The sequence below is a fragment of the Globicephala melas genome, chromosome 2, assembly GCF_963455315.2.
Source record: "Globicephala melas chromosome 2, mGloMel1.2, whole genome shotgun sequence".
Classification (NCBI taxonomy): domain Eukaryota; kingdom Metazoa; phylum Chordata; class Mammalia; order Artiodactyla; family Delphinidae; genus Globicephala; species Globicephala melas.
Window position 1 is genome coordinate 74,655,444 of NC_083315.2, and position 15,218 is coordinate 74,670,661.

Genomic DNA, 15,218 nt, shown 5'->3' on the forward strand with positions numbered 1-15,218 from the left:
CCCCCGCTCACCACAACCAGAGAAAGCCTGCATGCAGCAACGAAAACCCAACGCAGCCAAAAATAAATAAATAAATTTATATTAAAAAGAAAAGAAACTCTGTACTTTTTTTTTTAAATTATTTTTATTTTTGGCCATGTCATGTCTTCGTTGCTGCACACAGGATTTCTTTACTTGCGGTGAGCAGGCTTCTTGTTGCAGTCATTTCTCTTGTTGCAGAGAACAAGAGAAACGGGCTCTAGGTGCACAGACTTCAGTAGTTGTGGCATGCAGGCTCAGTAGTTGTGGCTCGCCGACTTTAGAGAGCAGGCTCAGTAGTTGTGGCCCACAGGCTTAGTTGCTCCGCAGCATGTGGGATCTTCCCGGACCAGGGCTCAAACCCGTGTCCCCTGCATTGGCAGGCAGATTCTTAACCACTGCGCCACCAGGGAAGTCCCTGTACTCTTTTTAAATTGTCACCTCACTCACTCACTTCCCTCCCCTGACTCTAATCCTAAGCACCCACTAATTTACCTTCTGTCTATAGTTTTGGCAATTCTGGACATTTTATGTAAATGAAATCATATATTATCTTTTGTGACTAGCTTTTTTCACTTAGCATAATGTTTTTAAGGTTCATCCCTGTTGTGGCGTGTATCAATACTTCATTCATTTTTATGCCTGAAAAATGTTACCTGTATGGTTATTTCACACATTGTTCATTCATTCAGAGTTGGCTGATGGACATTTGTTTTCTCTCTTTTTTTTTAACTTTTTATTTGGTATTGGAGTATAGTTGATTAACAATGTTGTGATAGTTTCAGGTGTACAGCAATGTGATTCACTTATACATGTATCTGATGCACATTTGGTTTGTTTTCATCTTTTAGCTATTATGAATAATGCTATTATGAACATTCCTGAACATGTTTTATGTGGGCATATGTTTCCGTTTCTCTTGGGTATACACCTAGTAGTGGAATTGTTGGGCCATATGGTAGCTCTATGTTGAGGAACTGTCGTGCTGTTTTCCAAATTGGCTGCACAATTTTGTATTCCCATGAACAGTATATGCAAGTTCTGAGTTTTCCTTTTTCTTACAATATTTACTCCCTTTTTATTCTAGCCAATCTAGTGGGTGTGAAATGGTATCTCTTGTGGTTTTGGTTTGTATTCCTCTGACGAGTTATAAAGCCGAGCGTCTTTTCCAGTGCTTATAGGCTATTTGTACATCTTCTTTGGAGAAATGTCTCTTCAGACCTTTTGTTCATTTTTTATTGTTATTTGCCTTTTTTTATTGAGTTGTAAGAATTCTTTATATATTCTAGGTAGAAGTCCTTTATCAGATACATGATTTGTAAATATTTCCTCCCATGCTGTGGTGGTTGTTTCAGTTTATTAGGGTATCCTTTGAAAAACAAAAGTGTTAAATTTTGATGAAGTACAATCTACATTTTCTTGATGCTTGTGCTTTTGGTGTCATTTCTATGGATTCATTGCCAAACCAGAAGTCATGAAGACTTACCAGTATGTTTTCTCCTAAGAGTTTTACAGTTTTAGCTCTTACATTTAGGTGTATGATCAATTTGGGGTTTTTTTTTTTTTTTTTTTTTACGGTACGTGGGCCTGTCACTGTTGTGGCCTTTCCCATTGCGAAGCACAGGCTCCGGACGCACAGGCTCAGCGGCCATGGCTCACGGGCCCAGCCGCTCCGCGGCACGTGGGATCTTCCCGGACCGGGGCACGAACCCGTGTCCCCTGCATCGGCAGGCGGACTCCCAACCACTGCGCCACCAGGGAAGCCCTGGGGTTACTTTTTTTATATGGTATGAGGTAAGGGTCAAATTTCATTTTTTTGCATGTGTATCATCAGTTGTTTCAGCACCATTTTTCAAAAAGATAATCCTTTCCCCGTTGAATAGTCTTGGCACCTTGTCAAATTCAGCTGACCATAGACATATGGTTCTATTTCTGAACTCTGAATTCTATTTCATTGATCAATATGTCTATCCTTATGACAGTAACATATTTATTTTTGTTGCTTTGTAGCAAGGTTTGAAATCAGAAAGTTTGAGTCTTCATTCTTTGTTCATTTGTTGTTGTTATTGTTGCTGTTAAAGATTTTTGTATTGTTTCCATGAGGAATATTAGCCTGTAGTTCTCTTTTCTTATAATGCTTATGAAGGTATTACTGGCCTCATAAATGTAATAGAGAAATGTTCCCTCCTTTGCCTTTTTCTGAAGGAGTTTGTGTAAGATTGGTGTTATTTTGTTCTTAAATGTTTGATAGAATTTACCAGTGATGACATTTGGGCATGGACTTTTCTTTTGAGGAGGTATTAAACGTATAGACTCAATTTTCTAAAAGACATAAGGCTACTAAGATTTTCTATTTCATCTTGAAACTGATTTTGGTAACTTGTGTCTTTCAAGGAATTTATCCATTTTATGTAAGTGATCACACTTATTGGCAGAAAATTATTAATACATTCCCTATTGTCCTTTTAATGGCTGTAGGATTTCTAGTGATGTCTCCTCTTTCATTCTTGGCATTTGTGTCTTTTCTCTTTTTCTCTAGGTCAGCCTGGCTAAAGTAATTTACAATTTTTTCTACCCTCAAAGAACCAGCTTTTTGTTTCATTATTTTCTTTATCATTTGTCTATTTTCTATCCATTTTTTCCTTCTCTTATCATTCATTATTTCTGTCTGCTTACTTGGGTTCGATTTGCTCTTTCTCTCCTCTTAAGGTAGAAGCTTAGATCATTTTTTATAGCCCGTTTTCTAATTGTTTATAACATTTAAAGATTCTTTTGATGGTGGGATACAATGATACTTGGATAGATGAAAGGCAGAACTCTGTTACTTACAGCGCTGAACAAGAAAAAGCTACCATGCAGTACCACGAGAGACTGCACCCAGGGACAGGGTAACAACAAATTAGAGCTGTAGGGGGCATCCTATGTATGGTAAATGAGGTGTGGTCAGTTAGGTTTCATGACTCTTCTGTGGATTGGCTAATTTGAATGATTTAACTAGGGGCATAGGGACTGTCTTACTTGTCTGGTACCTTGTCCCACGGCAGTTAGGTTGGGTGCATAGTGGCCTGGAGTGTGAGAGCCCAGTAAGGGAAGTGGTTGGGTGTGGATTTAGCCACTCAAGCAGGGAAACTGACTTGCCACTAGCCAGGGGCTTAAAATTGATCAAGATAGTGTTTTTAACTTCTTGATATATATTTTAAAGAAATGAAGTCTGAATCTTGAGGAGATATCTGCACTCCTGTGTTTATTGTAGCCTGGAAACAACCTAAATGTTCACTGATGGGTGAATGGATAAAGGTGTGTGTGTGTGTGTGTGTGTGTATACACATATATACAATAAAATATTATTCAGCCTTATAAAAGGATATCCTGCCATTTGGTACAACATGGATGAGCCTGAAAGACATTATGCTAAGCGAAATAAGTCAGACACTTAAAGACAAATACTGCATGATCTTACTTATATATGGAATCTAGAATAGTCAATTTCATAGAAGCAGAGAATATGACGGTTGCCAGGGACAGAAGGAAAGGGAAAATAGGGAAATGTTGGTCAAAGGGGACAAAGTTTCAGTTATACACGATGAATGAGTTCTGAAGGTCTCATGTACAGCATGGTGACTGTAGTTAACAATACTGTATTGTGTACTTGAAATTTCCTGAGAGAGATGTTAAGTGTTTTCACTACAAAGGAAGGAAAAGAAAAGAAAAATGGTAGCTATGTGAGGTGACGGATATGTTAATTAGTTGGTTGTGGTGATCATTTCACAATGTCACAACATCAAGCTGTACACCTTAAGTATGTACAGTTCCTATCTGTCAATTATACCTCAATAAAAAATACCTTAAGATAGCATTTTAAAAATATTACAGTTGACCCCTAATGTCTTATCATCAGTTTCGAGTTCAGTTATTTGGGGCATTTGAGTGACCTGAATAGTAGAGGAGAACTTTAGAGAGTAGAGCATAAGTTGCCCTGAATGGCATAGAAAATACTTTATTATGAGAGTGAAAAGGAAGAAGACAGAAGTACAAGGAGTCCTAATGGGCTGGCCATAACTAAGTTCCCCATTTACATGGCATTAGCCGTGAAAACAGATCTGAAATTTCTGAGGTCTCTAACAATGTCTTGGAGTTGTCAGGTATGTTAAAAGTCTAAGTTATATTTTTCATGACAATATCTTAGTGTATTTTGGTCATGGTGGTAGGTTCTGCAGTTATATTGTTGGAGAGAATGAACTGAGAGTTCAATAAGGTATATATAAATGTCAGTAGTATTTGTAACCAAGGGGCAAGGGTAGCGTGGTAGCCATGGTCAGACATGCAAGGTGAGAAGTGGCAAGCCAGAGGGGGGAGTAGGAGAATGCAGTGGGGAGTGGGCTCATATGAGGTAGTTGCCTCCTGGGGAAAGCAATCATTTTCATTAATTTTTAGAATGACACAGATCGTAGTGCTATTTGGGAAACAGGGTTTCCCATTAGACATGGGAGTATAAAGGTATATATTTTGGCAGAGAGCAAGGAGTATACTAGGATCATGGGCCACATAAAACAGCAAGCATAATAGGACCCCTCATAGCAAAAGAGGAGAAGCAATAAGTGACCTGTGTCTAATTTGTCGGTGGCTTAGGAGAGGCCATCCATGGGCGTAGCTTGGGCAGTGGTCTCAGCGTTTGGTGCGCAGCTCTTGGACAGGAGAGATGGTGTCTGAGGCGATGTCATCTAGTGGTGAACTGGACCACAGCAGTGGCATCTGGGATGTGGGACTGGTGCGTCCTTCGTAAGTGGATACCCACTCAGGTTGATAGGGCTCACGTTTTTCTGACTTTATGGTATAAGAAGAATAAGCCGCTTGTGGGATTTGAAGGCAATGTTGGGCCTGGGAGCTTTACTTTGCAAGCTTAAGTCAAGAAACTTTGTGGGTACACAGCTAGCAAAAGGGATGGCATCATGGCATCCATGATACTGCCATAATTGGGCCAAAGTACCAGAACCCAGTTGGCACATTTAAACTCCCATATAGGGCTGGCCAAATCTAAAAACTCCCAACAGTGCTAGGTTTTCCCCAGATGGGGGATGAAGGGAATTCTGCAACAAATAGGTTTTAAATCTTATGGCCTGATTTAGGTGCATGTTATTAACAGTCAAGTTGTTTATTTAAATATCCACGGCTGAGGTGGTTAGAGATCTAGAATTAAACTGCAGGCAGGTCCTCCAACTAAGCCAATTATTATGGGCCTTTTGCTTTATGAGTTGGTTTGATTGTTGGCAGGCAAGCTGGCAGGACCTTTGGGCTGCAGAGCTTGCATTATTCACACTTGATGGTATGCAGGCCTCAACATTTGCTGTGTTTGGTTGAAACAGTGACTTGCTTGGAGGGTTTGGGCCTCCAGACTGCAAACCAACAAAAGCACACAGACCAAAAGTAACAAAACAAATAGCCAATGGAATGGGGCACAGCTGCACTTGGCAGGCTTTTGTTGCCTGATATGATTTTGATTTCATCATTATGGGATATGGTGATTTTATTATTCTCTCTCAATGTAATTTTCATTCACTAAGTGGGATTTTCTATTTCCCTTCTTGGTAGTCCACACTGTCTATGGAAATGACCCTGGACAACTCATTTTTATTTCCTTGAGGGGATTGGAGTGAGAGCTCAGAAGAATTACCCACCCCTTTATTATCTGGATATTGAAGAAGATTTCAGGTAGTGGAAGTTCGAGCTCAAAAGGGTCCCCTGTCCGATGGGCAGGTGCCTAGCCTGACAGATAATCCACAGTTAATGGGTCCAAAAGGACTATGCATCCTTGATCTAGCTTCCGACCCTTACGCGGTGGGGGGCAGGATTGAAAATCCATAAAGATACAGGGAGACATTATTAAAAGGGCCTCATATATAATGAGTCTTCATATACATAGAGGAAAGACATAGCCTCTAAAGATAGGAACAAGCATTGGAAAGTTGTTTTAAGTTGCTATAAGGTGTAAGTTACCCAAGGAGACTTAAGAGAGATTAAGGCCTGGGGCAAGATAGAGACCCATTTAGGCATCTATTTGCAGACTAGAGTAAAATTGCGTTATTTGAAGAGACCATTATGTCTCTCATTAAACTGGCTGTCCCTCCCTTTTCCCCTCCCTTCTTCCCTCCTTCTCTCCTTTCCTTCCTTCCTTTGACACTGCATATACTGGGGGGAGGTCCTTTATTCTGCTAATATTGTTTTCCTCCAGAGAGCCTTAAATCAGTATTGTTAGGGTTAGGGACCTCTCTCGTGGCAATGGTTGTCTGGTTTAAGGACGCTTGGCTTAAGTTAGGTTTAAACTAATCCCTTTGCTGTGCTGCAGAAATACCATGGTATTTTTGAAAGATGGAAACTACTGTGCTACAGATCTGCCTTTTGCTTCATTGGGGAAGCCACAGCTTTCACTTTGTATCTCTGCCTGATGACTCATAGTGCCAACCTTTTAGGTGGTTATGGGAAAAGGAAGGGAAAGGGCATGGTCTACTCCTAGGTGGGTGTCTTTCCAAAGGATCTGGGTTGGGACTTAGCACCAAAGGAATCTCTCTCCTTGGCACAACGCAGTGAGCCCTTTGTCCAAAGTATCAGTCCCTTGGCACGTGTTATGTGGTGACAGCTACTAAGGCGCCAGCCAATGTCTAGGGGTCTTGCGTTATTGGATAACTTTAACAAGTATTCTGGGTGGGAAGGTGCAAAGATGAGATATTCCTCCCCCTCTCCTCTCCTGATTGCTTTAAGATTTTCTATTTATCACTGGTTTTTAGCAATTTGATTATGATGTGTGTTGGTGTGTGTATTTCCTATTTGTGATTTGTTGAGCTTTGTGGCTCTGTAACTTTTTTAAAAAATCAAATAAGAAAATTTTGGCCATCATTTTTGTTTTTTCTACACTCTGTACTGTTATTCTAAGACTTCATTTACATGTATTTTCTAAGATGATGTTGCTTCAGGGGTCACTGAACTTGTTTATTTTTTTATTCATTTAATCTTCTTGCTTTTGTTTACCAGTCTTTTCATCTGCAATGTCTAATCCACTGTTAATCTTATCCTGTGAAAATTTTATTTCACATATTTTTTTAAATCTCTAAATGCTTTATTTGTTTTTTTAAGAATATTTTTGATTTCTCTCTTCATTATGTTCATGTTTGCCTTTAAATACATAAATATACAATAGTATTTTAGGTCCTTGTCTGCTAATTTAAAATCTCTTACAATCCCTTTCATTTGAGGTTTCTTCCTGGTTAGGGATCACATTTTCTTGGTTTCTGGCAAGTCTAATAATTTTTGACTGGATGCTGAATATTATGAATGCTGTATTGTTGAATGTATGGATTTTGTTGTCTTCCTTCAAGGAATATAAGGCATTTAAGTTATTTGTTCATCAGTTTGATAAATATGAGCTTTGTTTTCAGGATCTGTTCATTCAAGGGGTAGTTTAATCATAATACTGTGGGGTGCTTTCTTTGTGGTCAACAATGTATGCCCTAGTTGATCACTCAGAACTCTCTGCTTTGGCTGGTTGAAGCTTGAACTTATTGCCCTGCATACCTCTGGGAACTGTTCAGTTTAAAACTATCTTTTTTTTTTAACCCAACCTAATGAGTTTCAGTTTTTTACTCAGCCTAATGTCTATTTAGGTCTTCTGCCCATTTTTTGATTGGGTTGTTTGTTTTTTTGATATTGAGCTGCATGAGCTGCTTGTATATTTTGGAGATTAATCCTTTGTCAGTTGCTTCATTTGCAAGTATTTCCTCCCATTCTGAGGGTTGTCTTTTCAATCTTGTTTGTGGTTTCTTTTGCTGTGAAAAAGCGTTTAAGTTTAATTAGGGCCCAATTGTTTATTTTTGTTAATATATCATTATTAGTGTATAGAAACACAACAGATTTCTGTATATTAATCTTGTATCCTGCTACCTTGCTGAAATTATTTATTCTAATAGTTTTTGTGTGGAGACTTCAGGGTTTTCTATATAAAGTATCATGTCATCTGCAAATAGTAATGGTTTTACTTCTTTCCTTCCAATTTGGATACTTTTAATTTCTTTTTATTGTCTTATTTTTGTAGCTAGGACTTCCAATACTATGTTGAATAGAAGTGGTGACAGTGGGCATCCTTGTCTTGTTCCTGAATTTAGTAGGAAGGCTTTCAGCTTTTCACTGTTGAGTATTATGTTGGCTGTGGGTTTGTTGTAAGTGGCCTTTATTATGTTGAGATATGTTCACTCTATACACACTTTGGTGAGAGTTTTTGATCATAAATGGATGTTGAATTTTGTCAAATGCTTTTTCTGCATCTATTGAGACGATCATGCAGATTTGTCTTTTTGTTAATGTGATGTTAACATTAATGTCAATGAACATATGTTGATTGATTTACGTATCTTGAACCATTCTTGCGACCCTGGAATGAATCCAACTTGATCATGGTGTATTATCCTTTTTATGTATTGTTGGATTTGGTTTGCTAATATTTCATTGAGAATTTTTGCAACTATATTCATGACAGATATTGGCCTGTAATTTCTTTTGTGGTGTCTTTGTCTGGTTTTGTTATCAGAGTAATGGTGGCCTTGCAGAATGAATTTGGTAGTGTTTCCTCCTCTTCAGTTTTTTGGAATTGTCTGAGAACGACAGGTGTAAGTTCTTCTTTATATGTTTGGTAGAATTCCCCAGGAAAGCCATCTGGTCCTAGACTTTTGTTTGCAGGGAGTTTTAAAATTACAGATTCTATTTTTTTTTAATTATTATTATTTTTTTTGGCTGCATGCGGGCTTTCTCTAGTTGCAGCGTGAGGGGGCTACTCTGTTGCAGTGCACAGGCTTCTCATCGCGGTGGCTTCTCTTGTTGCGGAGCACGGGCTCTAGGCATGCGGGCTTCAGTAGTTGTGGCATGCGGGCTCAGTAGTTGTGGTGCACGGGCTTAGTTGCTCTGCGGCATGTGGGATCTTCCCGGACCAGGGCTCAAACCTATGTCCTCCTGCACTGGCAGGTCGATTCTTAACCACTGTGCCACCAGGGAAGTCCTCGTTTCAGCTTTATAGACACACATAGGGTCAAAGTGAAAGGATGGATGATGATATTTCAAGCAAATTGAAATGAAAAGATGTAGGTTTAGTCATAGTTATATCAGACAAAAGAAGACTGCAAGTCATAAAGAGTAAGAAAAGACAAAGAAAGTAATTAAATAATGATAAAGGGTCAATACATTAAGGAGATACAACAACTGTAAATATATACACTCCCAACACCCTAGCACCGAACTATATTAAGCAATTAATAATAGATTTAAGGGAGAAATAGACAACAATACAATAATTGTTAGGGACTTCAAAACCCCACTATCAGCAAGGGATACATTTTCCAGACAGAAAACCCACAAGGAAACATTGGAATTGAACCACATGTTAGAACAAATGAGCTTAATAGACAGAACATTCCACCAAACAGGAGCAGAATACATTCTTCTCAAGTGCACATGAAACATTCTCCAGGAGAGGTCACATGATTAGCCACAAATCTTAGTAAATTTAAGGAGCTTGAAATCATACCAACTATCTTCTCTGAACACAATGGTAAAAAAAATAGAAATCAACAGTAAGAGGAAAGTGAGAAGATGTACAAATATGTAGAAACTAAACAACACACTTCATTTGATCAAAGAAGAAAAAGAGAAGTTAAAATTTATCTCAAAACAAATGAAAATGAAAACACAACATATCAAATATTGTGGAATGCAGCAAAAGCAGTTCTGAGAGGAAAGTTTATAGCAATAAACACATTTGTTAAGAAATTAGATCTCAAATAATATAACTTTACACCTCAAGGAACTAGAAAAAGAACAAATTAAGCTCAAAGTCAGCAGAAGGAAGGAAATAGTAAGGGTCAGAGGAGACATAAATGAAATAGAGACCATAAAAACAATAGAAAAATCAACAAAACTAAGAGCTGGGTCTTTGAAAAGGTAAACAAGATTGATGAACATTTAGTTAGGCTAAGAAGAAAAGAGATGACTCAAATAAAATTAGAAATGAAATGATGAGAAATTGAAAATGTTTCTCTTAAGGTCAGGAATAAGGCAAGGATGCCCAGTCTCACCACACCTATTAAATATAGCTCTGAAGTCCTAGCTAGAGCAATTAGTCAAGATAAAGAAATAAAAGGCATCCAAATCAGAAAGAAAGAAGTGAAACTGTCATTATTTGCTGATGATATGATCCTATATATAGAAAGTCCCAAAGAATTGGTCAAAAAACTTGGAATTAGTCAACAATTTCAGTAAAGTGGCAGGATACAAAATCAACAGACAGTGTAGCGTTGGCGGTACAGTGGTGAGCATAGCTGCCTTCCAAAATCAACATACGAAATCACTGAAGTATCTGAAAAAGAAATGAAACCATCCCATTCACACAGCATCAAAAAAAATAAAATACTGAGGAATAAATTTAAGTAAATGAAAGATCTGTATAATGAAAACTACAAAACTTTACTGAAAGAAATTGAATACACAAACAAATGGCATGATATCCCATACTTATGGATTGGAAGAATTAATATTGTTAAAATGGACATACTACCCAAAGCCATTCAGAGATTCAATGCATTACCCATCAATATGCTAAAGACATTCTTCACAGAAATAGACAAAACAATCCTAAATTTGTGTTGAACCATAAAAGACCCTGAATAGTCAAAGCAATCCAGAGACAAAAGAACAAAGCTGGACGTATTACACTTCCAGATTTCAAACTATATTACAAAGCCAAAATAATCAAAACAGTATGATACTGGCACAAAAATAGACACGTCGACCAATGGAACAGAATAGAGAGTCCAGAATTAATCCCCAACATATACAATCAACTAATATTCAACAAGGGAGCCAAGAATACTCAAAGGGAAAGGACAGTCTCTTCCACAAATGGTGCTGGGAAAACTGGAAAAATGCATGCAGAAAAATGAAACTGGACCCCTATATTTCAGGCCACTCAGAAAAATTCACTCAACATGAATTTTTTGAATTTTTAAAACCTGATACCATAAAACTCCTAGAAGAAAACATGTGGAAGAATCTCATCGATATTGATCTCGGCAATAATTTTGGGGGTATGATGCCAAAGCACAAACAAAAAGAGAAAAAAAATCAACAAATGGGACTATATCAAACTCAAAAGCTGCACAGCAAAAGAAACAATTAACAAAATGAAAAGACAATGTAAAGAATGGGAGAAAATTTTTGCAAACCATGTATTGGATAAGGGGTTAATATCCAATATATACAAATAACTTGGTCACTCAGCAACAAAAAGCCCAAACAATCCAAATAAAAAATGGGCTGAACTAGACATTTATCAAAGAGGATATCAAAATGGCCAACAGACACATGAAGAGGTGTTCAACATCACTAATCGTCAGGGAAGTGCAAATCAAAACCACACTGAGATATCATCACACACCTGTTAGAATGGCTATCACCAACAAGATAAGAGACAACAGGTGCTTGTAAGGATGTGATGTAAAGGGTACCCTTATACATGGGAATGTAAACTGGTCCAACCAATATGGAAAACAATATGGAGGTTCCTAAAAAATTAAGAATAGATCTACCATAGGATCCAGCAATTCTATTTTTGGGTATATACCCCCCAAAAATGAAAACAGGATGCAGACGAAATATATGTACTCCCATGTTTATCGTGGCTTTATTCACAATAGCCAAGATATGGAAATGGCCCAAATACCCATCAACCGATAAATGGATAAAAAAGATATGTACACATTAACAACAGAATATAACTCAGCCATAAGAAAGGAAGATATTCTCTCATTTGCAACATCACGGATGGACCTTGAGCAAATTATGCTGAGATAAGTCAGACAGAGAAAGATAAGAACTGTACAATATCACTTACATGTGGAATCTAAAAAAGTTAAAACTGTAAAAGACAGTAAAATGGTGGTTACTAGGGGACGGTGATGGGTGGGGAATAAGAGTGATGGTGCTTAATGGTATAGACTTGTAACAAGTAGTAAATAAGCCATAGAGATCTAATGCACAGTGTAATAAATATAGACAATAATATTGCACTATAATTATGTAATATAAGCATATTATGAGCAATCAGCAATCATATTAAATATATAAATGTATCAAAGTAACATGCTGTGTACCTTAAACTTACACAGTGTTACACATCAAATTTATTCAATTAAAAAGAAAAAGAAAAATTAACTTGAAATGGATCATAGACCTAACTGTAAGGAGTAAAACAATGACACATCTAGAAGAGGAGCAAATCTTTAGTGATCCCAGGCTTAAAATTTTGATTGGATACCAGAAATGTAGATGAAAAATATCAGAAATATAAGAAGTGGTTTAAAAAGGAAGGAGGTCATTGGAACATATTAGGTATGCAAATTTGTGAATGCTTCCATAATTGTGAAGTAAAGAGAATGGACTATAGAGTATTAGGTTCAGTTTTAAATTTCAAGTTGCCACTAGCACTGACTTTTTGTAAGTTGCTTAATCTTTCAAGTTTCTGTTTCCTTAACTGTGATAGTATCAATCTCTTAAAATTTTTGTGAGGATTAAGTAAGGATAAGAATATAAACAGCTCAGTGTCTGATACATGATAATATTCCAATAAATAGGGAGTACTGCTGATATAATACTTATTAGTAACCAGTTAGTTCCATATTTTAAGGACTAGGACATTCAGTGGAATGCCAGGGTTCAGAGGCTACTATATTTAAAGTATCACCACTTCTTTATAGTGATTTATTTAGTAAAGTTGGCAGCCCAAAGAAAAGTCCTCAAAAGGATGAAGAATCCTTTAAATGCTATCACCTTTTGCCTGAGTTGATTGAAGGGTAGCAGAATATGCCACCCCAAAATATGCCTCTTTGCAATGAGAATTATTTGGAGAAATAGCAGATACAGAAGCTCTGAAAACAGAGTTGCTTCTTTGTAATGGAAATTTATACTTATAAAGGAAATCTTCCTTTACCAGAAAGAGGAGGACTAAATCACAAGAGAATCTAATCAATGGAGAAGGCACCAATTTAAAGACTTTAATCTGCATAACAAACCTTACTCTCCACACACTTTCTTTTGTCTTTAACTGAAATGGTATTTAAGCCAGAATTCTAAGCTACCTCTGTGAGTTACTAATTTTTCCCTATCTCCCATGTAAACATATTATAAATTTGTTTTTCTCTTATTAATCTGTCTTCTGTACAAGGCCCCAGCCAAGAACTTAGAAGGGTAGTAGAAGGAAAATTATTCTTTACTCCCCTACATGACCCTGACATCGTTGAAGGTGCTGACTTCAGCCTGGCTGACTTTCTTGGTCCTATGCTCTTGACTTCTACTGCACTTAATTTAAAAATTTAATGCCATAGCTTTAAAGATAGATCATTGACTGTCCAAATATGGTCCTTCCTATTAAGTCTAACTTCCTGAATCTTCCTTGATAAATGAGTAAACTAATGAATCTCCAGGGAGAACATGTCACGATTTCCAAAGTCTTATCTGGAATTTATGATTATATTATTTTATGTATTCTGAAGTTTTGTTTGTTCCATGTTTTTCACTCTGGGCCATTCTGAGTCCAGGTTGATCTCAGTTCTTATGGTAGGATCAGCATTGTAATTGGGAGAGAATCAAAACATGTTTACTTTTATAAGGATTAAGGGGCCTTCCTAATTTAAAGAGGTGTTTTTTCACGTTTAAAGTTCTTGGCTGGTAAGAAAAAAGTTATCCCTAGTCTGTTATCCACAATCTGCTATAATTTATTGGGTGTTTATTATGTATTTGACAATTTAAGTACATTAATCTTTATAACAATTTTAAGAGAGAGAAATTATTCTGTTTTACAGTTGAGAAAAGAGGCTGTGCAGAATTAACTGGCTTTAAGACTAGTGAGTACAAAGGAGGCTAATAGGCCTGATTTTGAAGATTTCTGCAGGGTTTGAAACAGATGTGTCTTAAAAAGTCAAGAGTCAGAATTTGAACACAGACCTGACCTAGATTTATCTGTCCCCTTCCAGATATATTTGTGAGCACAGTCTCTGGAGTCAGATTGCTTGGCTTCAAATCTCAGCTCCAACAAATTATTAGGTATGTACTTCATAGGATAATATAAAGTGAGGAAAGAGACCCTGTAAAAAGGGTATGAGATGGGGAAAGAACAAGGCTGCTTACTTTAGTTTTGTTGAGGCTGCTGTTTCCCAAGCAGCCTAGGAGGATACAGGATGATACCCACGGAAAATCAGGGGAGTCAGAAGGTAGGGGGAAACAGATGAAGGATTTTGGTTCCTTCTATCTATATAACTTTTATGCTAAAGGGGAAAACTGATTAAATAACTCAACTTATTTAAAGGACAGGCAAGCAATATAACTTACCACATAATATAGGTATTTAAAAAAATTCCTCTAAGTAGATATTAGGTTCATTTAAAGTGCCAATGATCATGTAATATTGCCAAGAAAATCAAGATGAATAAAACATGATCTCTGTTCTTAAAAGGCTCATAGTCTAGCTTAAGTGCTGTAAATGAGGAGAAGTCGTCAAAACACTGTGTGGAATGATTAATTCTGCCTAGAAGGCTGGGGAGTCTAAGAAAGCTTTCACAGGGACTTCCCTGGTGGTCCAGTGGGTAGGACTCTGCACTCCCAGTGCAGGGGGTCCAGGTTCAATCCCTGGTCGTGGAACTAGATCCCACATGCACGCCGCAACTAAGAAGTCCGCATGCTGCAACTAAGACCTGGTGCAGCCTAAATAAATAAACAAATACTTTAAAAAGAAAGAAAGAAAGCTTTCACAGAGAAATGCCAGACATCGGCTGACAAAAACTTTGTTGGACAAAAAAACTGTTGGACAAAAAACTTTATATTAGGATTGGCATGGTGTAAAGAGAAAATATTCCCTCCTCAGTTCTTGCTAACTTAGTCCTCCAAGAGAATAGAAGTATCAGATATAACAAATCTACCACTGGGATCAGGTAGTTAACTATTATATAATTTAGAGTTAATTGTGTCTTTGTTCAGTGTCTCTTGAGGGAAAAGCACTGTCTTTATCAAGAGTTGGTCCAAGTATGATAAGAGTTAATCCTAAGTAAATGTGAATTAATGTCAATTCCCCATTTCCCCACTCTTAACATTTGTAAGAAGTAGTTTAATGAGAT

At 37.3% G+C, this 15,218-nt stretch overlaps 1 protein-coding gene across 12 annotated transcripts in view; it reads right to left on the reverse strand.

Annotated features, from left to right (window-relative positions):
• Positions 1–15,218, reverse strand: part of MINDY2 (MINDY lysine 48 deubiquitinase 2) — a 115,783-nt gene that overhangs the window by 22,484 nt on the left and 78,081 nt on the right. Inside the window, exon 10 of one of the 12 annotated variants that reach the window (XM_060294209.2) lies at positions 9,221–10,411. The exons of the other annotated variants lie outside the window; for them this stretch is intronic. The gene's annotated coding sequence lies outside the window, so the exon portion shown is untranslated. Of the gene's footprint in view, positions 1–9,220; positions 10,412–15,218 lie in introns of those variants that run through there. 12 annotated transcript variants of the gene reach the window in all.